Below are 25,614 nucleotides of genomic sequence, written 5' to 3' on the forward strand. Positions count from 1 at the left end.
TCGGCGATGCGGTCGGCATGGGACAGGTTGCACCACGCGCTGTGGCCGGACGAGCTGCTGTTGCGCGGCTGCCCCTCAGTGGCCACCGAGGCAGAAGGGAGGCCCTCGGCGGCATCAGGGTTCCTGGTTGCGCCACCCCACGGCGCTAGGCTGGAGGTGGCAGAGCTGTAATGGCTCACGTCCGACCGGGGCAGCGGCTTCAAGTCCGGGTCAATCGCCGCCTTTCGCCCGCCACTGGAGAGAAGAGAAGGGGCGAGGGCGGCGCCGGGGGCCCAGCAAGCGCGAAGAGATGATCTGAGGCTGGGGAGTGAGGTCAGTGCTGCCAGCACATTCGTGCCGGGAGGAAGGCACAGCCGAGGACAGCGCGGGTCCAACATCTGGTCTCCGCTGGGCACACGGTGCGAAGGAGTCGGCTGTCTGAGGGCGCCGGGTCGACCCTGCGGACAGGGCCGGAGGACAGAAGAACGGAGGGAGCCGTTAGAAACCCCTCTCCTGGCGGCGCTCGCGAAGCTAATGAGTACTGAACACGGAGGCGGGAAAGCCTGCATCTACTGTGCAGCTGCCTGAAACACGTGTTCTGTGGGCGCCCCCAAAGGCGGTCTGCTCTGCGTTGGTGCTCACTCATTGGCCACGAGGGACACCTGTCTGGGGCGGGCCTGCGAGTGACTCTGCGCAATAAATGGCAGTCAGCGCCATCAATCGAAGCGAGGCAGCCAATGGGCGTGCACGCAGAACACATTGAATAAGCAAAATAGCACCAGATTCACATAACCCAAGAATGGACTAACAGTTACCAAAGGGAAAGGGACTGGGGTGGATAGCTGGTAATGGAGAGATAAGGGGAGAGGGAAAGAAAACGTGCATTACTATTAGTACGTATAATGTGGGAGTGGGGATCACAGGGAGGGCTATACAACACAGAGAAGACAAGTAGGGATTCTACAGTATCTTACTCTGCTCATGGACAGTGACTGCAATGGGGTACCTGGAGGCATCTTCATGATGGGGGGAGTCTAGCAAACATAATGTTACTCATCTAATTATATATTAATGACAGAAAGATAGATAGACAGATAGGTAGATAGATAGATAATGAATGAGTGAATGAATGAATGAATGAATGAATAAATAAATAAATAAATAAATAAAAGAATGCAGCAGACCAGTATAAAAAAGATATGTGCACCCCTATGTTTATCACAGCACTATTCACAATAACCAATCTACAATTATATGAGCAACATTATGGTTACTAGACTCCCCAGGTCATCAAGTAGCCCCACCACATACCCCATTACAGTCACTGACCATCAGCCTAGTAAGCTGATATAGAATCACTACTTGACTTCTCTGTACTAAACTGACTTCCCCTTGGGACCCCTCCCACATTATGTGAGCTAATTGTAATACCCCTTTGTTTTTCCCCGCCCTTATCCCTCCCTTCCCACCCATTCTCTCCAGTCTCTTTCCCTTTGGTAACTGTTAGTCCATTCTTGGGTTCTGTGATTCTGCTGCTGTTTTGTTCCTTCAGTTTTCCTTTGTTCTCTTACTCTACATATGAGTGAAATAATTTGGTACTTGTCTCTTTCCACCTGGCTTATTTCACTGAGCATAATACCCTCTAGCTCCATCCATGTTGTTGCAAATGGTAGGATTTGTTTTCTTCTTATGGCTGAATAATATTCCATTGTGTATATGTACCACATCTTCTTTATCCATTCATCTACTGATGGACACTTGGGTTGCTTCCATTTCTTGGCTATTGTAAATAGTGCTGCAATAAACATAGGGGTGCAACTGTCTTTTTGAAACTGGGCTGCTGCATTTCTCTGAATTTTTAATACTGGCTTCCTGCATCCAGTACATGGGCTCCAGATTTTAATAGTAAACATGAATTTGTAACACTCCATCCTAAATTTCAGCTTTTCACTAACTTTATTCTAACGATTTCAGTCCCATTTTGTTAAGTGCCTGAACCTGGCAAATATTCCACATGTAATTCCAGTTTGGTTCCTAGAGTCTCGGTATTTTTGGTTTAATCATTGGTCTGAAAGCTTTCAGGATACTCTGCAGGAGAAGAAAATGGTATTGGCTCCCTTTTGGCATTTAGTATTGATCCTTCTTCCATAATTAAAAAAGATATTTTTTTGAGAGGGCATCTCTCATATTTATTGATCAAATGGTTGTTAACAACAATAAAATTCTGTATAGGGGACTCAATGCACAATCATTAATCAACCCCAAGCCTAATTCTCAACAGTCTCCATTCTTCTGAAGCATAACAAACAAGTTCTTACATGGTGAACAATTTCTTACACAGTAAATAAGTTCTTACATGGTGAACAGTGCAAGGGCAGTCATATCACAGAAACTTTCAGTTTTGATCTCGCATCATGAACTATAAACAATCAAGTCAGATATGATTATTCGTTTGATTTTTATACTTGATTTATATGTGAATCCCACATTTTTCCCTTATTATTATTATTGTTTTTTAATAAAATGCTGAAGTGGTAGGTAGATGCAAGATAAAGGTAGAAAACATAATTTAGTGCTGTAAGAGGGCAAATGTAGATGATCAGGTCTGTGCCTATAGACTAAGTATTAATCCAAGCTAGACAAGGGAAACAAAACATCCACGGATGCAGAAGATTTCTATCAAAACCCGGGGGGGTGAGGTTCTTAGCCTCACCTCTGTTGATCCCCAATTTCTCTCCTGATGGCCCCCCTGCAACTGTGCGTGTCTTAGGTTGTTCCTCCCTTGAGGAATCTTACCTGTCTCTGGCTAACCAGTCATCTTCCAGGGCCATACAGGGAAATGTAAAGTTCGTAAGTGAGAGAGAAGCAATATTCTTTGAAAAGGATAGCTTTCTACTTCTTTTCAGATTTATGCCGTGTGGCTTCTATGCCCAGCATTTGTCTTGAGGTATCTTTACCACTTGGAAGAATTATGATACTCAGTAATTTTCGATATGAGGCACGAATTCTACTAAAGGGTTGTAATTAGGAAGAAGAAAAGCTACAGAAGTAGCAGACAGAAGAAAACATGGGAAAATTGATTATTTCTTTGACATATCTTCTTGTAGAGTAACATAAGCATGTATAGGTTTTAACAAACTACTAATTAAGTTGCATACACACATTAACAGAATAGGAATACAGATACATCACAAAAGCAGACCTACAATTACCAGCCATATCCAGTGAAACCAAGAAAACCAGTTAGGTACCCTATGCATTTGTAAAAACTTATCAATGATATGATGGATAATGTCTGACTGAATTTGAATAGTTTGAGAAAAATCAGACAAATTAAAACAACACATTCCTGGGAACTGTTCACATCCCATATGTTCTTTTAACAGTAGATAGTCTATAGACGCACGATTTTGGAGCACTGCAACTTGCCCTTCTCCTAATTCTTGGTTGAGTTCCGACAGTATAGATCCAGTCAAATTTGTTGTTTTACTGTATGCACAGGCCAGCTTAGATATCTCCTTCTTCATTCCAATGGCAAGTCCAGGAACCGGTGGGATGAATGCAGCTACAACTGCAACAGTGCCAGGGTCTTTGTTGAAGTTCTTTGATGATCATCTTCTGAAATGACTCTTCCAGAGGATGTTGATGTTGGAAGATCTTCTTCATACAGTATCTTAATTCATTTTCTGGGTAGCCAAATTAGGCCTTGATCCTCTGTATAAACACAAACAAACCCTTTGCCCACACTTTGATATGACCTTTATACCATTGTGAAGAACCTATTGGAGATAACCACACAGGAACTGCTTTTTTTTAAGAGAAAGATATATTATCAGAAAAGTGTACTTCCATAGCTGATCATCCCACAACCTTTAAAAGATCAAAATTAAGGATATGTAAAGGATGCATTAATCATTGATTTACAGTTAGTTTTATCCTATCGGGAAGTAATCCCCCATTTCTTTCTTTTTTTGTTATCATTAATCTACAATTACATGAAGAATATTATGTTTACTAGGCTCTCCCCTACACCAAGTCCCCCCCACAAACCCCATTACAGTCACTGTCCATCAGCATAGCAAAATGTTGTAGAATCACTACTTGTCTTCTCTGTGTTGCACAGCCCTTCCCTTTCTCCCACCCCCCACATTATGCATGCTAATCATACTACCCCTTTCTTCTCCCCCCCCTTATCCCTCCCCATCCACCCATCCTCCCCAGTCCCTTTCCCTTTGGTAACTGTTAGTCCATTCGTGGGTTCTGTGATTCTGCTGCTGTTTTGTTTCTTCAGTCTTTCCTTTTTTCTTATACTCCACAGATGAGTGAAATAATTTGGTACTTGTCTCTTTCCACCTGGCTTATTTCACTGAGCATAATACCCTCTAGCTCCATCCATGTTGTTGCAAATGGTAGGATTTGTTTTCTTCTTACGGCTGAATAATATTCCATTGTGTATATGTACCACATCTTCTTTTCTTAGGTTGCTTCCAATTCTTGGTTATTGTAAATAGTGTTGTGATTAACATAGTGGTGCATCTGTCTTTCAAACTGGAGTGCTGCATTCTTATGGTAAATTCCTAGGAGTGGAATTCCTGGGTCAAATGGTAAGTCTATTTTGAGCATTTTGAGGAAACTCCATACTGCTTTCCACAATGGTTGAACTAATTTACATTCCCACCAGCAGAGTAGGAGGGTCCCCCTTTCTCCACAACCTCACCAACATTTGTTGTTGTTTGTCTTTCGGATGGCAGCCATCCTTACTGGTGTGAGGTGATATCTCATTGTGCTTTTAATTTGCATTTCTCTGATAACTAGTGATGTGGAGCATCTTTTCATGTGTCTGTTGGTCATCTGAATTTCTTCTTTGGAGAACTGTCTGTTCAGCTCCTCTGCCCATTTTTTAATTGGATTTTCACTTTTTGTTTGTTGAGGTACATGAGCTCTTTAAATATCTTGGATGTCAAGCCTTTATCGGATCTGTCATTTACAAATATATTGTCCCATACTGTAGGGTACCTTTTTGTTGTATTGATGGTGTCTTTTGCTGTACAGAAGCTTTTCAGCTTGATATAGTCCACTTGTTCATTTTTGCTTTTGTTTTCCTTGCCTGGGGAGATATGTTCAAGAAGAGGTCACTCTTGTTTATGTCTAAGAGATTTTTGCCTCTGTTTTTTTCTAAGAGTTTTATGGTTTCATGAGTTACATTCAAGTATTTGATCCATTTCGAATTTACTTTTGTGTATGGGGTTAGACAATGGTCCAGTTTCATTCTCTTACATGTAGCTGTCCAGATTTGCCAAAACCCTCTGTTGAAGAGACTGTCATTTCCCAATTGTATATCCATGGCTCTTTTATCAAATATTAATTGACCATATATGTTTGGGTTAACGTCTGGATTCTCTAATCTGTTCCACTGGTCTGTGGCTCTGTTCTTGTGCCAGTACCAAATTGTCTTGATTACTATGGCTTTGTAGTAGAGCTTGAAGCTGGGGAGTGAGATCCCCCCAACACTTTGTTCTGCTTTGTGAGGATTGCTTTGGCTATTTGGGGTCTTTGGTGTTTCCATATGAATTTTTGAACTATTTGTTCCAGTTCATTGAAGAATGTTGCTATTAATTTGATAGGGATTGCATCAAATCTGTATACTGCTTTGGGAAGGATGGCCATTTTGACAATATTAATTATTCCTAGCCAAGAGCATGGGATGAGTTTCCATTTCTTAGTGTCCCCTTTAATTTGTCTTAAGAGTGTCTTGTAGTTTTCAGGGTATAGGTCTTTCACTTCCTTGGTTAGGATTATTCCTATTTATTTGATTCTTTTTGATGCAGTTGTGAATGGAGTTGTTTTCCTGATTTCTCTTTCTATTGGTTCATTATTAGTGTATAGGAAAGCCACAGATTTCTGTGTGTTAATTTTGTATCCTGCAACTTTGCTATATTCCGATATCAGTTCTAGTAGTTTTGGAGTGGAGTCTTTAGGGTTTTTTATGTACAATATCATGTCATCTGCAAATAGTGACAGTTTAACTTCCTCTTTACCAATCTGGATTCCTTGTATATCTTTGTTTTGTCTAATTGCCATGGCTAGGACCTCCAGTACTAAGTTAAATAACAGTGAGGAGGGTGGGCATCCCTGTTTTGTTCCCGATCTCAGAGGAAAACCTTTCAGCTTCTTGCTGTTCAGTATGATGTTGGCTGTGGGTTTATCATATATGGCCTTCATTATGTTGAGGTACTTGCCCTCTACACCCATTTTGCTGAGAAGCTTTTTTCATGAATGAATGTTGAATTTTGTCAAATGCTTTTTCAGCATCTATGGAGATGATCATGTGGTTTTTGTCTTTCTTTTGGTTTATGTGGTGGATGTTGTTGTTGGATTTTCAAATGTTGTACCATCCTTGCATCCCTGGGATGAATCCCACTTGGACATGGTGTATGATCCTTTTGATATATTTTTGAATTCAGTTTGCTAATATTTTATTGAGTATTTTTGCATCTACATTCATCAGGGATATTGGTCTGTAATTTTCTTTTTTGGTGGGGTCTTTGACAGGTTTTGGTATTAGGGTGATGTTGGCTTCATAGAATGAGTTGTGGAGTATTCCCTCTTCTTCTATTTTTTGGAAAACTTTAAGGAGAATGGGTATTATGTCTTCTCTGTATGTTTGATAAAATTCCGAGGTAAATCAATCGGGCCGGGGGATTTGTGTTTGGGTAGTTTTTTGAGTAAAATTTCAATTTTTTTGCTCGTAATTGGTTTGTTTAAATTTGTGTTTCTTCCGTGGTCAATCTTGGAAGGTTGTATTTTTCTAGGAAGTTGTCCATTTCTTCTAGATTTTGCAGCTTGTTAGCATATAGCTTTTCATAGTAGTCTTTAATAATTCTTTGTACTTCTGTGGAGTCTGTCGTGATTTTTCCATTCTCATTTCTGATTCTGTTGATGTGTGTTGATTCTTTTTCTCTTAATAAGTTTGGCTAGAGGTTTATCTATTTTGTTTATTTTCTCAAAGAACCAGCTCTTGGTTTCATTGACTTTTTCTATTGTTTTATTCTTCTCAATTTTGTTTATTTCTTCTCTGATCTTTATTATGTCCCTCCTTCTGCTGACTGTAGGCCTCATTTGTTCTTCTTTTTCCAGTTTCGATCATTCTGATGTTAGACTATTTATTTCGGATTGTTCTTCCTTCTTTAAGTGTGCCTGGATTGCTGTATACTTTCCTCTTAACACTGCTTTCACTGTGTCCCACAGAAGCTGGGGCTTTGTGTTGTTGTTGTCATTTGTTTCCATATATTCCTTGATGTCTATTTTAATTTGTTCGTTGAACCATTGATTATTTAGTTACATGTTGTTAAGCCTCCATGTGTTTGTGAGCCTTTTTGGTTTCTTTGTAGAATTTATTTCTAGTTTTATACCTTTGTGGTCTGAAAAGTTGGTTGGTAGAATTTCAATCATTTGGAATTTTCTGAGGCTCTTTTTGTGACCTACTATGTGGTCTCTTCTGGAGAATGTTCCATGTGCAGTTGAGAAGAATGTGTATCCTGTTGCTTTTGGATGTAGAGTTCTATAGATGTCTATTAGGTCCATCTGTTCTAGTGTGTTGTTCAGTGCCTCCGTGTCCTTACTTATTTTCTGTCCAGTGGATCTATCCTATGGGGTGAATGGCGTGTTGAAGTCTCCTAAAATGAATGCATTGCATTCTATTTCCCTCTTTAGTTCTGTTAGTATTTGTTTCACATATGCTGGTGCTCCTGTGTTGGGTGTATATATATATTTAGAATGGTTATATCCTCTTTTTGGACTGAGCCCTTTATCATTACGTAATGTACTTCTTTATCTCTTGTTACTTTCTTTGTTTTGAAGTCTATTTTGTCTGATACTAGTACTGCAACCCCTGCTTTCTTCTCCCTATTGTTTGCATGAAATATCTTTTTCCATCCCTTGACTTTTAGTCTGTGCATGTCTTTGGGTTTGAGGTCTGTTTCTTGTAAGCAGCATATAGATGGGTCTTGCTTTTTCATCCATTCTATTACTCTGTGTCTTTTGATTGGTGCATTCAGTCCATTTACATTTAGGGTGACTATTGAAAGATCTGTACTTATTGCCATTGCAGGCTTTAGATTCGTGTCTACCAAAGGTTCAAGGTTAGCTTCTTTAGTATCTTACTGCCTAACTTAGCTCGCTTATTGAGCTGTTATATACACTGTCTGGAGATTCCTTTCTTCTCTCCCTTCTTATTCCTCCTCCTCATTTCTTTATATGTTGGTTGTTTTATTCTGTGCTCTTTCGTGTTTCCTTTAACTGCTTTTAGTGGGTTGTTGATTTTATTTTTTGCCTTTAGTTAGTATTTGGTTGGTCTGCTTTCTTTGCTGTGATTTTATTTTCTCTGGTGACATCTGTTTAGTCTTAGGAGTGCTCCCGTCTAGACTAGTCCCTCTAGAATACCCTGTAGAATTGGTTTGTGGGTGGCAAATTCCCTCAACTTTTGCCTGTCTGGGAATTGTTTAATCCCTCCTTCATATTTAAATGATAATCGTGCTGGATACAGTATCCTTGGTTCAAGGCCCTTCTGTTTCATTGCATTAAATATATCATGCCATTCTCTTCTGGCCTGTAAGGTTTCTGTTGAGAAGTCTGATGATAGCCTCATGAGTTTTCCTTTATAGGTGATCTTTTTCTTCTCTCTAGCTGCCTTCAAAACTCTGTCCTTGTCCTTGTTCTTTGCCATTTTAATTATTATGTGTCTTGGTGTTGTCCTCCTTGGGTCCTTTCTGTTGGGAGTTCTGTGTATTTCCATGGTCTGTTCGATTATTTCCTCCCCCAGTTTGGGGAAGTTTTCAGCAATTATTTCTTCAAAGACACTTTCTATCCCTATTTCTCTCTCTTATTCTTCTGGTACCCCTATAATGCGGATATTGTTCCTTTTGGTTGGTCACACAGTTCTCTTAATATTGTTTCATTCCTGGAGATTCTTTATCTCTCTGTGTCAGCTTCTATGGGTTCCTGTTCTCTGCTTTCTATTCCATCAATGGCCTCTTGCATCTTACCCATTCTGCTTATAAATCCTTCCAGAGTTTGTTTCACTTCTGTAATCTCCTTCTGGACATCTGTAATCTCCCTCCGGACTTCATCCCTTAGCTCTTGTATATTTCTCTGCATCTCTGTCAGCATGTTTATGATTTTTATTTTGAATTCTTTCTCAGGAAGACTGGTTAGGTCTGTCTCCTTCTCATGTGTTGACTCTGTAATCTTTGTCTGCCTCAAATTTTACCTTTTCATTTTGATAGAGACAGTTTGCAGAGCTGGCACGAGTGACGGCTGGAAGAACTTCCCTTCTTGTTGGTTTGTGGCCTTCCTCTCCTGGGAGAACAGTGACCTCTAGTGGCTTGTGCTGGGCAGCTGCATGCAGACGCGGCTTCTGATTCTTGCCCGGCCGCTATGGAGTTTATCTCTGCTGTTGCTGTGGGCATGGCCTGCCTCGGGCTGCTGCTCTGATATGGCGGAGCCGCGTTGGAGGGGAAACGGCCGGGAGGCTGTTTATCTCTGTGAGGGCCCTCTGTCTGACCTGCCCTGCTATACAGGGGTTTAGGGTGCCCGGAGTTCCCTGCTGCTGGACTAAGTGTCCCAGGACGCTTCCGTCTGGCTGTGTGGTCCCTGTCCCTTTAACACTTCCAAAAAGCACTCGCTTTTCTTTTTCCCTGGGGCACCGGCTGCCGGGACCTACTCACACATCTTACTGTCCTTTTTCCCTAGTATCCAGCACCCCACGCATGCACTGTCTGCGGTCCAGTGTGGATGGCAAGGGCTGGCTGATTAGCAGTCCTGGGCTCCTTCTCCCTCCCTCTCTGACTCCTCTCCTCCTGCTGGGGAGCTAGTGTGAGGGGCGCTCAGGTCCCACTTGGCTGCAGCTTGTATCTTACCCCCTTCGTGAGGTGCTGGGTTCTCGCAGGTGTGGATGTAGTCTGGTTGTTTTCCTGTGTCTTCTGGTCTCTCTTTCAGGAAGAGTTGTCTTTGTTGTATTTTCAAACATATATGTGGTTTTGGGAGGAGATTTCTGCTCCTCTACTCACGCCGCCATCTTGGCTTCACCTCTAAAAAAGATTTTGACATCTTAGGAAAAATGATTGATTCCATGTATGGTACCAAAAGATCACAAAGTTAAATTGAGAATTGTAGGGTTATCCCAAAGGAAAAGGAATATGCCATTATATTTTTAGAGGAATCAATTCTTTCTTTAAGACATACTGAGAATTAATCTTGCCTTTAGAGCCCTCTGGCTGTATTTTTTCTTAGCAATATTATGATCTATTTTTGATGTTTTAGTTCATAGAAAATTTCAATCTGTTACATACGTTTACATTTATTGAATTCTTTTTCTTCTTTGAGGTTCTATTCATGGTCTTCATAGGACTGACTTTATCTTGGTTTTCACAGTGTATATTGTGGTACCTCATTAATTTGGTGAAAGTAGAAGTTGGTTTGGTATATCTAATCTGTATTGCTCTCATCTTCATGAATTTAAACAAACATCTTTCTCCTAGGCTTGAGTTTCTATATCTTAAGCAGTTTGGATTAAGTGACCCCTACCACCTCTGAGATGTTTGGACTTAGTATTGTTCCCAGGTTGAAGGCTGTTTCATTCTTAGTCCCCTCCCTAGTTGCTTCACTGTACCAATCCAAGACCATTTCATAATTTAGAACAGGTGAGTAGCTGTTTGGTTCTTGGTAAAAACTAAGAAAAATGATTTTAGAAGGAATTTTGAAGCCACATCTTAAATGTTATCAAAATGGAATTTACCTTTAATTAATGATGCTGTAAATATTTGTGGTGTAAAATTTAATGTGCTGTAGAAATTAGTGATGCTACAGTTGGAATTTGAAGAATTTTTATAGCCAACATGTAATTTTTTATTTAAATACAGTTCATCTGTATATTACTATTTCATCCAATTTACGATGCCATTAATGGATAGACACAACCTTATTTAAAATACTGCTAAGAAAGACTGCCAGCTAACAGACTCACCATTGAGTCTAAGGTATACCCCTATTTCAGAGACATTAAAATGTAAATCTTAGCCATTTTGAGTTTTCAGGCCCTTTTCTGTCCTAACAGTGACATGGGACCACTCTTCTATTGACAGTTTATCTTAAAACACCTGCAAAACCGGAAGGAGTTCCTGTTTCATAAGAACAAGTGGACCTCTTTCCTTCACCGTCACTAGTAAGAGTTAAAAATTAGATTTTGTAGTTTTCAAAGAAACCATGCTTATCTTATTGCTGATTTTGTGTATTTATGTGTGTCCCTTTATTAGCACCTCAGGCAAGTAGAAGTGGCTGGAAAGTTTGTTGAGTTTTTTGGAAGTGGAGTTTCACAATTATCTATAGTGGATCAAACTACAATAGCAAATATGTGTCCAGAATATGGTGCTATCCTCAGCTTTTTCCCTGTTGACAATGTGACTTTAAAACATTTAGAACATACAGGTAAGAAGCAAGATCATTTAGGATAAACTTGTTACATTTCCAGTGTGTGTCTCTGAAATATTCTATAGTAAGTCACTATTCTTGTACATGTTATTTAGTTATTCATGAAATTGTCTTATTTTAAAAGAATGCATAAAATGCATATTAAACTTCCCAGATTCTGGTCTGTTCCTGGTTCCCTGGGGCCCATTTACGGCAACGTAAAGGGATTATCTATACTGCCTACCTTCAGCTTTGTTTTTCCCCATAATGATGGAGACCTCCATTCTGCTTAGGGATCAGAGGTTGCAGTTTAATGGGAGTCAAGCTTGAGAATATTCTCCTCTGTTCTTTTAGCAGGAATAGGTGGTCACCAGACAAAGAGTTTGGGACCCAGTGCTCTGACAGTAAGAAGCACGTGATTTGGTGAAAAGCAGCACAGGGTTACAAGTTCCGAATCTTCTGTAGCCTGGTAAGCTAGGAGTTTTTACCACTCTTATGTTGAGTAGTTTATGTATTATAAGAAGTACCTGAAAACCCACAATGTGTTGATACTACATAAGGCCCCTTGTTTTTAAAAAGCAGGACCTCTTTTCTTATTTTGATCCACTTCCTCTTTTTTTTAAGTAAAAACAATTTTGTTTTTTTATTGAAGCATAGTTGCTATACAATCTTATATTGGTTTCAGGTATACAACACAGTGATTCAACACTTACATACATCATTAAATGCTCACCCCAGAACTGTTGACTATATGCTGTACTTTCATGTCTGTGACTAATTTATATTATGATTGAGATTTTGTGACTCTCTGTTTCACCCACCAACCCCAATTCCTCCCCCATGGTAACCACCAGTGACTTCTCAGTGTCTATCAGCCTATTGTCTGTTTTTTTCATTTTGTTTTGTTTTGTTTTTAAATTGCCCCTCTTCCTCTTTTAAAGAGATCATTGCTGAACTCCTAATCTCTAATCATACATATATTTGGGAAATATATTCTAGTATTTTTCATTTTGGGAGAAGATTATTATAAGTCACATGGCAAAATGAATAATTCATTTGGATTCTTGGAGAGGGAATAGTCCTCATAAAATGCTGAGATTTCTTCAAGCTGGATTTTGATGGGTGGCTTCTACATGGGTCTGGGCTTTCTCATGTGGTGGCTTTAGGAATCCAGTGGTCCGAGGACACAGAGACAGCCAGCCTTCTGGAAATCACACTGCTTTGGTGCAGGGGGAACACAGACCCCACCCCTTGCTGGAGGAATGTTACTGTTACATTGTGAGAAGAACTTATAACTTGGAGGATGTGTTCTGTGACAATCCTGCGGAAAGACCATCTGCATAAGTCACTTTACTTCTCATCAGGCTTACAGACAACCACCCCAATGTTCAATTGGAAACTTTTAATATCAACATCTAAATTCTTTAATTTCTGCTTTTTCTCTGTAAAACTGTTCTTAACTTTCACTTTATTCTTTCATTTTAACTATTAATATTGTTTATTGTTTACGGAAAGTGATGGATTTCTTCCTTCATGGTGGATAGTAATTTATTATGTTCGGTTTTATTACTGGTTTTTCTTTTGCAAATAATATTTTTTGCGAGTCTTATAGAAGTTGCTCAGTATTTATCATCAGTGATTAACTTTTAAGTAAGGGCTGGCAGGTGTTTTTAGCAAGTAGCGTTTTCATGAAGGGTAAACTTTACTCTTGAGAATAATATCAAATATTAATTTGGAAAAAAATCTATTCTGAGTATTATGTAATCTGGAATATTTGTTTCTTGCTCATCATTGGAACGCAGAACCCTACCCCCAAAGATTTCACAATTCCTTACTTGATTTTTGTTATTAATCTTCTTTTTAGGTTTTGACAAAGACAAACTCAAGTCAATGGAAGCATACCTTAAAGCTGTGAAATTGTTTAGCAATAACCAGAATAATTCAGGAACACCTGAGTACTCCCAAGTATATACAGAATAACCCAAGTAGTAGTGAAGAGTGTAAATTCTGGAGCCTAACCACCTGGGTTTGAATCCCAGCCCTAAAATTTATTAGTTTTGTAACCTTGGGCACTTTATTTAGCCTTTCTGCCTCAGTTTCCCCATCTCTAAGATAGGAAGATCCTATCTAACTCAGGATTCTTTAAAGATCAAACACAAATTCATTAGAACAGCCTCAGGCACATAGTAAGTGCTCAATAAATTTTAGCCATTATTACTATTTAACAAGCTAATGGGTATGTGAGTCTCATTTTATTAATTAATTTTACATAGATTTCTATTACAGTGAATTTTTCAACTTTTTATGGGGTCTAAATTTTTAGTATTTAAAGTACAAAATTGACTCTTAATTTAGCACTCTAATTTTTTTCTACTTCATGATCACTATAATATCCTCCCAAAATACCAGTTTTGATGATGTCTGCATCTGGTTAATGTCTATATTTTGTGAAAATCCACAATTATGAAAGGGATATCCAGTTATGCAGTCTTAAAATATTAAATATATTTTACAATCTAAGCAAATGTTTCTAATCTGTTGAGGATTTGTGTTTATATTGAAGTAGGTAGTATTCACTTTCAGGAGTCTTAATTTTAATAACATTCATTTTCTAGTAGTGTGTCAAGGATCTAAATAAACAACAGGATGTTATCATAGGTGTGGTTAACTGTTAGCTATATTTTTTGTGGGGGGTGGGAATCCATTTTCTCACCCAGCTGTATTGTTCTTGATAGCATGTATCCCTCCTTGAAATCTTAATTTGTGTACTGGTTTGTCTGTCTTTCCAAATGGAAGGTACACATAGGCTCCATTAGGACAGGAACTTGTGTCTGCACTATTTATTTTTATTTATTTTTATTTTTTGCATTGCATCTTCAGCTCCTAGAACACTGACTGGCACACAGTAGATATTCAGGAAACATGTTAGGCAAATAGGTGAATACATTACTGGCATTTTGAAGGCTAGTATAGCACCCGTAGGGATTGAATTGGTGTAAATTTGCTTTGGTCGGGTCTTCTAACTTCTGTGAGGATTTTCTGGTCCACTTCACCACTGTTTATTGACTCTAGTGCTTTGTCCACATTAAAAAACAAAGAAGGGAAGAAAGAATTGTAGGAAAGAGTAAGAAAAAGTAAGTAGAAACGTGGAAGAGGTAAAATAAAATGGAATACATTTGCTTATTAAAAACCTGACCATATTAAGAAATAAAGCTATAACCCATCAAGAAATTGATTTCAAGAGAAACTCATGAATCCCACTTTTAAACACAAAGACTACGATCACCTGGAGCCGAGAAATGAAGGCATAAGAAAAGCAGGTTTGTGGTCAAGGTCATTCAGAACAAGCGGGGTTGTAGAGGAATCATGAAGGTCTCAATGAAGGGAAACTTAATTTGCACATACGCTGGATAAGTGGATGACAGGAAGTGATAGAAATACCAGAGAAATTAATAGAAACTTAGGTGGAAGGTGGGGCTTTTAAAAAAATAATTTTTTGAACCAAGGAATAAAAGTGTGACCTGCAGGAGCCTGCCTGGCCAGCTAGACACTGGGGAACCAGCAAATGAAAAACCCTTTCTCTGTCGTGTCCCTCCACCACCATCTACCGACTGGCCGTGAAAGGGTAAATGCTCACGAGCCCAACTCCACTGTCACAGAACAGGCAAAGAAGGGAGAATTTAGAGCTCAGAGGCCAAAGTTGATAGTCACCACAGGCATCCACTGTACAAGAGACATCTGTGAAGACAGTGTTTATCATCTTCCTGGGAAAAAAAAACATTTGGGGAACAGAAAATTTTTTACAGACTATTCAATTGATGTTGGACAGTGTATGCATTGTTCTGCTAGTCTTCTAGCAGTTTTTGTCATGTTTCATAAATGGGGTTGTTAAAAAATCTGTATTTCTGGGGTTGAATGTCAGAATGAATACGTAACTCAGTGTGCTTCAGAAATTAGTCCTTAAGTTAGAATCTTTACTTAAATTTCTAAATCCTTTCCCTTTTCTCCATGATCTAGGTGATCCAGATTAATCTGAATTCAATAGTTCCATCTGTCAGTGGTCCAAAAAGACCTCAGGATAGAGTTGCTGTGACAGAAATGAAAAGTGATTTCCAAGCTTGCTTAAATGAAAAGGTAGATCACTCTATTGATATCCTTGTCAGTGCACTTTGTGTTGAATAAGTAATATAGAACTAGCCAGGTGACCCATAAAGTCAATCTGCTGTGTTTTTTTGTTACAGCACACACCATCAGCCCCATTTTTCCTTCTGACCAAAGTATAGATCAGTCGTTTACCCAGGTCCACTGTGATGAGCAGAGGTTGTCTCTCTTTAAGTTAAAATTTAAATTAATTAAAATTTGGGTTTCTTAGTCACAGTGGCCTCATTTCAGGTGCTGGATAGTTACTTGTGGTTAACACTTTTGTGTTGGACAGCATAGATACTAAATATTCACATCATCACAGAAAAATTCTGTTGAATAGCACTGTTCTGGACTTTTGACTTCCCAGAATAGGAGAAAAACACTACTGTGTAACTAATTATTCTCAAAATCTGGTAACAAGTGACCTCTTTGACTTGTGGGTTTATACAGAATTTCTGAGAATCATGGCTTCAATCTTGCCACTTTCTCTATTCTGAGAACTAGTAGCTGGCTTTCAGAGACTTCCTTTCTTAAAATTTCTTTGTGTGTGTGTGTGTGTGTGTGTGTGAGAGAGAGAGAGAGAGAGAGAGAGAGAGAGAGAGAGAGAGAGAGAGAGAGAGAGAGAGAGAGAGAGAGAGAGAGAGAAAATGTCAGACTTAGACAGGAACAAAATGGTGTATTGAATTCCCATGTACTTCACTTCAACAATTAACAACTCATTGGCAGTCTTGCTTCATCTATTTTATACACATAGGTTCACAGGCTCATTTTGAAGCAGATCTTCAGGGCCATTGTTAACAAAGAAAATTTGTACATCTCTTGAGTATTACCTGAACAGCAGTGAGCAGAGAACAATAAAGCCAAGGTATACCTGCATTCTGGGTAGTTGGCTGTACCTAGTAATTCTTATTGTGACTACTCAAATTCATATTTTAGCTGAATCTTAACTACTAAAGGTCATGAATCTTTAGCAACACTCACAAATAATCAGAACTTCCAGTGTCAAATCATCATATGTCAAGGATCTGCTGTATTTTCTGCCAGTCTTTTTTCCTATTTGTATCCAGAATGCATAGTTTATATTTATGTGCAAATTTACATAGGTTGGATTTAAAGGCTTCCAAATTGCTGCCGAAAAGCAGAATGATGCCTTCACTATTCGCTATGAATAGGTGTCTATCAGCTGTCCCATGAGTCTGTCATCGTCGCTGCAGTTACCAGTTGCATCAATAACTGAAATCCATCTGTCATGCTCTCTGCAGGTAGGTTGTGTTTTATGGCCATACATAGTCTTTTCCTAAATTAGTTTTTACTTTTCTGTTATGTGGTTTTTCTATATCACACGTGAGTATCAGTGTCTGTGTCTGAGAAACTTCATGAGGTTTTTAGGTCTTCAACATTAGGTCTCAAGAAGACTAGGTTTGATTTATGTTACTAATTTTGTTTTTATTACATGGGAGGTAAATTTTAAAAAATCATAACTTGCATGTCTATTAGTTTTAGGTTGTATCTGCTGCTTCTGGTAATTTAGAAGTGTAATGATCGAATCCCTTGATAATCTATGTGAAGTTTCCATAGTAGTGTGCCATAGTCCATTGAGAGTAAAAGATGATTGGTAAGGATTGTAAATGAAATCAGTTGTATGCACATAGAACCACTCATTGTTAAAAGTCATGTGTAATACATGCTGAATTATTATTTATTATGACTGGAATTTTAAAAGGCTCACTATGCGTTGGTTACTGTGTGCATTATATTACTACATATCATCCTTTGGTCCATTTATGCGCATGCCACATCAGGCTGCACGTGAACGATTTACAATGTAAAGCTAGTGTATCTGCTGCAACTTGTGGTTTGTTTCAAATGAAAAAAATCAAGAGCATAGAGTGGACAAAATAATGACAGTAAATTCATGAGTGTGGACTTTTACCCTGACAAGAGATGGAGATTGGCTTGTTAAATAAATACTTTCTCGCTTCCCCCTTTAATGTGAGGAAGGAGGGAGAGACATCACCGTAATGAATCATTGTTCACTGTGCAGGTCTTTTGGCTAAAAAAGCTGTTCAAGCTGGTCTGCATGTTAAACCTTACATCAGAATGAGTTTATCTCCAGGCAGTGGGATGGTTACACATTACCTCAGTTCCAGTGGAGTATTGCCATACCTTAGTAAACTCGGGTAAGTAAGTGATAGTTACACCTCTTTACACTGACATTGGTACTCAACAGTGATGGAAGCTGCTTCCTAGAACCCTTCATAGTCAAGAAGTTAGAAAAATTGTGCTCTAGCTTACTTGTTACCTCGCCATTGTCACACATCTTTGAGGCCCTGTCACTCACAGGTAAGATTGGTTATAGTCAGTGAACACAGCAGCAGTGTGCTGGCTGCAGAAGTAGGAAATGTGGATTCGAGTTTAAGGATGGAAAGACAAAATGGACAAGTAAAACCAAGTAGCAGTGGCCGGCCATATATGCCATGGTACCATGTAGAGTGTAATTTCCATGAGTTGGGAAGACAGGAAGAGTGAACTCTTACAGGTTGTTTTATTAACTGAGTAAATTGTCTTGATTGGGGCTTGTGATGTGCTGGGGTCTATTAAATAAGCACAGGTGAAGTTGTCCCTGAACTGTGGGGAAAATATGTTTACATTTCTTACATAATCAGAAAAATAAATTGTGGCTAGCTATATTCAGTGTCTATTTTGGAACATACCCTACATAAGTAGTCAATTCCTTTGCAAGAGAGATACATTTTAGATTTTCTTTTTGCTTTTAGAAGGGCAGCTGAAGGTAATTTTGAGGATTTTACCTACAGTTTTTTAGTTATATCATCTTGGGATTCTTTTCAGGGACTTTTTTTGGTTAAGAATGGGAAGATTTGTTCCTGTCAGAGGACCCAACTCCAGCGCCTCTTTGGTGAGCTTTGGTCAGTTTGTTAAAGCCAGGCTGTCTTGAGGCTTTGTAGTTTAAACCCTCAGGCAGAAGTACAGCATCAGTTTTTTGAGTGCTCATGTTATGTTCCTAGCAAGTAGTAGCTGAGGAGTTTTCTTGTGTAGTGTGATTGGCTCTCTGCAGAGTTAGTTACCAATCCTGACTAGGGCTTGTCCTAAGCATCAGGACTTCAATGGTTGGCATCCAGTGCAGGCTGCATGCCTGAGAGGGAGAGTCAGGCTTGGTTGCTCAGAAACCGGAGTAGACATGCCGATGAAGGTTGATCCATCTGTCATGAATATTCTCTTCAGTGATCTTATTACAAAGGTGGAAATAAGAGATAAGGCTTGTCGTGTCTTCACAAATGCTGTGACGTTCTGTCCAGTCATATTTCTGTTTTGAAATGCAGATTTGAAATAGTTGGCTATGGATGTTCAGCATGTGTGGGAAACACAGCACCCTTATCAGAAGCCATTTTAAATGCAGTCAAACAGGTAAAATGTGTCACTCAATAAGATAACGAACTCTGTTTTATTAATAAATTACAGAAAATGTATATTGACATTTGTATTTCTGTAGACCTATATATATTCTGTGGGAATAGTAACCTGTCAATCTTAAAATGATTCTCAAAGAATAACACAAGGAATTAGTTTATTTAGTTTTGATAGTTCTGTAATAATTGGTAGAACATGTTTTGGTTATCTTGTCCTCAGAAGTACAATATTTGAGATTGTTTATGTATATATAATTATCCAAATTTGTACCATCTCTAGAATATATATTGTTTGTGTGTGTTTTTCTTCAGGGTGATTTGGTTACCTGTGGAGTTTTATCTGGAAACAAAAATTTTGAAGGTCGTCTTTGTGATTGTGTCCATGCCAACTATCTTGCCTCTCCACCCTTGGGTGGCTTATGCCATAGCAGGTACAGTGAATATAGATTTCCAGACCGAGCCTTTAGGTATCTCTTCCTTTATCTGCATACATATGTCCCTGCGCACACTTTTTTCCCAGAGGCTGTTGTATTTTTGAAATGTTTCTTAGATCAGCCATTCTTTGATCATTTCAGGACCTCTTGGTGTAATGCATCATCATTCATTTCTGTGTTTATATGAAGAAAGTAAAATGGGCATAGTTGCTTCCTTCAGCTGCTTATGCCTAAATCAGTCTGCTGTTGAGTAATTTACTTAGTTTGTATGATAATTCCTTTGGCGATGTGAATGTCTTGAATCTCATACTAAAATATTTTAAACAGGTACTGACACTACTGGCAAGAACATTTACCTACATAATATTTGGCCTCCTCGAGAAGAAGTTCATCAGATAGAGGAAGAGCATGTTATATTGTCCATGTTTAAAACATGAAAAGAGGAAATAGAGGTAAGAGTCTCATTTCTTCAGCAGTTCAGTGAAGTGTCGATGTTTTCTTTATTTCACACATCCTGCTTTCTGAATAGAATAAAATTTTAGATTACATTATTTTGAACACATACGTTTTAATGAGTGATAGTCATTTTGTATCTGGAAATCTCTAGTATCTGAGAGAATAGCTTAGAGTAACAGAATTGATTTATTTTTTTACCTATTAGAAATATGTAGCAAGCATTTACATTTGGCATCTTGAATATGGGCACACTTCATATAAACTGCTCTGTTAGCCCACTCAGATGGTTCAGATTTCAAAAGAAAGATGGTGCAATGGGTCTGTCTCACCCATGCCTGGCCTCCTGCTTCACCTCCTCAGAGGCAACCAGTGCTTGTCAGTTTTTTAAGCATCGTCCCATGGATGTCTTTTACACCAACAAGTAAATACATATAGTCACACTTTTTTTAATAATGGAAAATATAAATATGAGGGCACAAAAAGTGTTTATTCACTTAACAAATATTTACTGAATCTCTGCTGTGTGCCAGGCACTCTTCTAGGTATGCAGATTTCATCAGTTAACAAAACCCAACATTCTCATGGGGAGAGGAAGGCAGTGAACCATTAGCAGAATAACTAGGTAGATTACATATTATGCTAAAAAGTGGTAAGTGGTAATGAAAAAATATATATGATCAGGGTAAAAAGAACCAATTGTGCAAAATTTGGGGAGTAGATTGTAATTTTATATAGAGTGGTTGAAAATATGACATTTGAGCAAAACTTTGAAAGATGTGAATAAGTTAGCCATATATCTGGACAAAGAAGAGGGCTGCCCGGTAGAGAAATCAGGGTAAAGGCCTCAAGGAGGGCAATGTGGCTAGAGCATGGGAAATAAGGATAGTGGTAGGAAACGATGTCAGAAATGGAGGTCCCAGTACATAGGGAACTTTAGACCAATGTTAAAATGTAGTCTTGTACTCTGAGTGAAGTGACACGGGGAGTGGGAGCCATGGGAAGGTTTCGAACAGAGGAGTGTCATACTCAAAAGGGTTGCTCTTTGTATTGACACTTTCTTGGGGGTGAAGGTTAGGTAGAAGCAGGAAGACCAGTGACAGCAGAATCCAGAGGGAAAGGCGATGATGGCTGGACTGCTGGGGTGGTGGTGCAGGTGGCAAGGGTTATAAGTGTAGTTTGAAAATATCACACTGTGATGTGGGACGTGCATTGAAAGAAGTAGCGGTTTTTGTCCATGACGATATTCTGAAGATCAACAGCAATACCCACACACAATCTCTCTTTAGCAACTTGTGTAGATATTTTTAAGTTTTTTAGATTTTTGGAGTCTACAAATTTTGACATTCAGTTTCTATTGAAACTTAACTCACAGGGTAGTGCTCCTAAAAATCTGGTGTGTTGGAATTTGATGAGCAAATCTTTATTGATTCCATCCAAAATGTCATGATTTTATAGAATGTGCTGTCAGCTTTATTTCTAAATCAGTAAGACCTATTTTTTTCATTTTAACATAAATACTTTATTCCCTTGATCATTTATATAAGCCTCTTTTTATGACTCCCATTTTATCTTTCTTTTAATTCACCAACCAAAACCATATTCACAGATGGGAAATAAGCAGTGGGATTCCTTAGAAGCACCATATTCACTCTTGTTTCCATGGGACTTGAAGTTTACTTCTATCAGATGTCCTTCATTTTTTGATAAGCTTGTTAAGTACTGTTTTATCACTGTTTCATCTTTTAAATGTTGTTATAACTAAAAAAACTCATGAAGAGTTAAATGCCTTTAACTTTTTACCTTTTAGACCAAAGAGCCAGTTTCACTGCAGTCTATTGAAAATGCCCACGTCCTACTGCATCTAGGAGACTGTGTCACCACAGACCATATATCGCCCGCTGGAAGCATTGCGAGGAGTAGTGCTGCTGTTAAATACTTGGCCAGTAGAGGGTATGTGTGCCTGGTGTTCAGATGCTTTTATTTTGTCTCCTTTCTTACTGATTAAGAGGCTTCTGGTCACGTTCGTTCCTCCAGGAAGTACCTGCTGTCACAGGTGTCTGCTTGCCATGGTGACTTACGCAGTAACTGGAGTACCTGTTGTACCTGCTTTTGCTTATGTTTTTAGAAACTGAAATGGCTGTTTTAAATTGCACCCCTAATAGAGGGGTAGCCAAAATAAACAACTGATTGGAAGCAAGACTTCTCTTTTCAATTTTTCTTTGTTGAAAAGTCATCATGGTTTGACCTGTCAAATTACCCTAACCACCCTCCCCTAGTTAGAAATTTAAATGTGTCTTTTGTGGACTATAAGATGCATGTGCATGACGCTAGGCTTGATCTGTGTCAAATGGAAAGACAGTGAATTCCTGCTTTTTGAGTCTAAAATTTTACATAAATCAATGAATGTAAAGATCGTTTATAGAGGAGATAACAATCTGAAACTAGAAGCACATTATTTCATTTCTCTGTGCATGGTAATGCTCTCTGGTGTCACAGAGCCATCCTGACACCACAGACAGGTTTGCTGAAGGTGGGACATGCTGCCCGATCAACCTTGGTGTTTGTGCTGCTTGAATGACAAGACTTTGCAGTGAAATCTCATACAGAGACCATGTCATGTGGCTTGGTTTGTCATGTAGTAAACCTGAAAACTCTTACTGTAGTTTCAGCAGTGCTGTCGTGAATTTTGTGTTTGAACTTACTTTCCAGTTAACTGTAGTTTGGTGTGAATTAAAGTACTTTGGTAGAAATTACTAATAGCAGCTGCCTTTGGTAAAACTTCACGAAGATGAATCAGTTTCTTACCCACTTAGCTTTTATATACAGTGTTGAGAAATAAGGTAAATTTTCTTTTTCCCAGATATTTGTTGGTTGTGATTTCCATCTTGGTCATAATTGTGACATTGCTGCCAACCCTCAAAAAAAAGGAGCCACCACTTTCCAAGATACAGTTTTTATATTTATTGTAGTTTCAGATCTTAGAATATTTAATCCAGTACTTCTCATAAATCAGAATTTTTTAAAATAGACATATGAACCATCCCCCACCCCCACCTCCATTATAAAAACATTTAAGTGTACAAATTTAGAATATTTATTGCCTTTACATAAAAGGCCGAACAGACACTTAGCTGTTGTTGAGATGCTTAGCTGTTTCTTGTCCTGGTGACCAGTCCAGCCCGTTAACACCCAGATTATGGTGTCTGAATGCCATAGCACTGTACAGGTATCTCAGCTTTCCAGAAGCTCAAGTCACACCACTTTGTTTTCACAAAAGACCTACATTGGTGTGGTAACAGCTTTTTTCGTGGAAGTGAAAATCCTCTTCGGACTTCTTTCCATTAGCAAAAAGGCAAGTGCTAGTGTAGGTCTATGGCAAAAGTGGAGGGATGTGACCCTCCAGAAATCAGGAGATGCCCTGCACTGGATGCTGTTTTGGTTTATGAATGGTTATGTTGGAACATTCTCTTCCAGATAGGAGGGGAAACCCGTACAAACAACCAGTGCTTCTTGGAGAGATGATTGATTCCAAATTTGGGTCTGGAAAATGTCTATATTTTTCCCAGTGAGAAATAGCTGCCAGAAACTACAGGGCTTCTGTGAAAAGGTCTCAGGAACCAATTTGAACCTGCCACTGCTTAAAGATGGGACATGCTGAGCATCAGTAAAAAATACTAACTGGAATGGATTAAATCATGCATTTTAGTCTCTGAGTTTATAATAATACTGAAAGAAAAAAACAGACCAACTTACCTCTGGAAGTTGGTAGGGAACCATCTGATTACTTAACAGTCATAGATTTGTAAACAGTCTTTACCATGTGGAATGAATTTCAGTATAACCTAATCATTGATGAAGGACATTTGTCTTTATAGAAGTTTTGCAGCTAAAAGTTGGAGGAGGAGTGATGAGTATCACTGTTGTGTAATCCCTAATGAAAGATTTAATCTGGACAGTGATGATAGTCCCTGGTAACATTCCAGAAAGAGACAACTGGGTATCATGTGCCTCCAATGGATGTTTGACCTATGAGGCCTGTTACACAAATTAACATTAAAAACCCAAATATTATCAAGCCATTGGATCTGACATCTTGTTTACAGGAAATAAAGTGACAGAGGATTGGGAATGACACCGTGGGAATGCAGTTAGCACAGTATAAATGCAGGAAACTACAACCAGTGACCTGTTTCCTTCAGAAAAAGTACAAGAGGGGCAAGAAGGGAAAGCAGATGTGAAGATTAAGAGATTGACTGAATGAATATATGAAGCATATTTGGACCCTGCCTGATTTGAACAAACCAACAACAAATGAATCATGGGGAAAATCAGGGACATTTGAATATTGACTGGCTCTCTGATATTAAGAAACTGTGGGGGCTTTTTTTGGTATCAGGATAGTATTTTACGAGTCCAAATCTTTTAGAGGAACATACTGAAATAGATACAACTAAAATGTGTTTTCCTCAAAATAATGTAATAGGGGATAATTATGGAAGAAACAGAGTCCATGATTTGATTATTACAATGTGATGAGAGGCACCTGCTTGTTGATTCACTGTTCTGTTTGCCCTACTTTTGTACATACTTGAAATTATCCATAATAAAAAATGTTTTGAGTAAGTTTTACAATTCAGTAGTACGTGATTATTTTCCACCTGAAATTAAATTACTTACATAATTTTCCTGTAGCCTTACCCCTCATGAATTCAACTCTTATGGAGCCCGAAGAGGTAATGATGCTGTAATGACAAGAGGAACTTTTGCAAATATCAAGCTTTTTAATAAGTTTCTTGGAAAACCAGCTCCCAAAACAATTCATTTTCCATCAGGACAGATAGTCAGTATATATACAAAGTATTTAAGCAGTTGCCAACTATATCAAAATTTGTGTTAATGATTTTTGTGTTTGTTTGACTCTATAGCTAGATGTGTTTGAGGCTGCTGAGCTGTACCAGAAAGAAGGTATCCCACTGATTGTTTCAGCAGGAAAGAAATATGGGTCAGGAAATTCAAGGGACTGGGCCACCAAAGGACTGTTTTTGCTGATATCAATTCTTAAATTTTATCTTACTAAACTTCAAAGAGTTTTAAATGTTTCCTTTTGGCGGTAACATCCTGTGAAAGTTTATTTTCCTCATTTGGATTTTTTGTACTTATTTGAATATCATATTTTTGTTTTTTTTGTGATCTTATATAATATTTTGTACTAATCTAGCTTCACTTTAATACTCTGTATTTGATTAAATCTAGGTCACTCTTTTCTTATTTGAGGAAATCAGTATGTTAGAAGGAAAGAAGATTCTGTCCTGCTTGATAATAAAAATTACTTGTGTACAGTGGTAGTTTACTTAACCCCTTTTGTCTGATTTGCTCCATCAGGGGTTAACAGACTCAGAGATAGTAGGCTACGTTTTCCTTTTTATTCCTAGAACAGGTGAAGATGGTGACAGGTCATCTGCCCCAAGACATTTCTCCTGAGACTCTTTATTGGAGAGCAAATAGGGGTCCACTGGAGAGAGAAGTCATAGGACTTGTAGTTTCTGACATTTCATACTCACAATTTGTAGTTGTAAAAAGGCTGGGCAAAACCAACCCTCACCACTTTCATATCTTAGGAACTTTGTTCTTTTTGAGTTTTTGGTCTTCACCCTTAAGATGGACATGCTGATTCTCTCATCTTTCTGAGATAGTACAAATATTGTGAA

At 38.6% G+C, this 25,614-nt stretch overlaps 1 pseudogene; it reads left to right on the forward strand.

The window, feature by feature from the left end:
• The first annotated feature begins 679 nt into the window (after positions 1-679).
• Positions 680-25,408, forward strand: LOC130682443 (iron-responsive element-binding protein 2-like; annotated as a pseudogene).
• Positions 25,409-25,614: the final 206 nt, after the last annotated feature.

The sequence above is a fragment of the Manis pentadactyla genome, unplaced genomic scaffold (genome assembly GCF_030020395.1).
Source record: "Manis pentadactyla isolate mManPen7 unplaced genomic scaffold, mManPen7.hap1 scaffold_525, whole genome shotgun sequence".
Lineage (NCBI taxonomy): Eukaryota > Metazoa > Chordata > Mammalia > Pholidota > Manidae > Manis > Manis pentadactyla.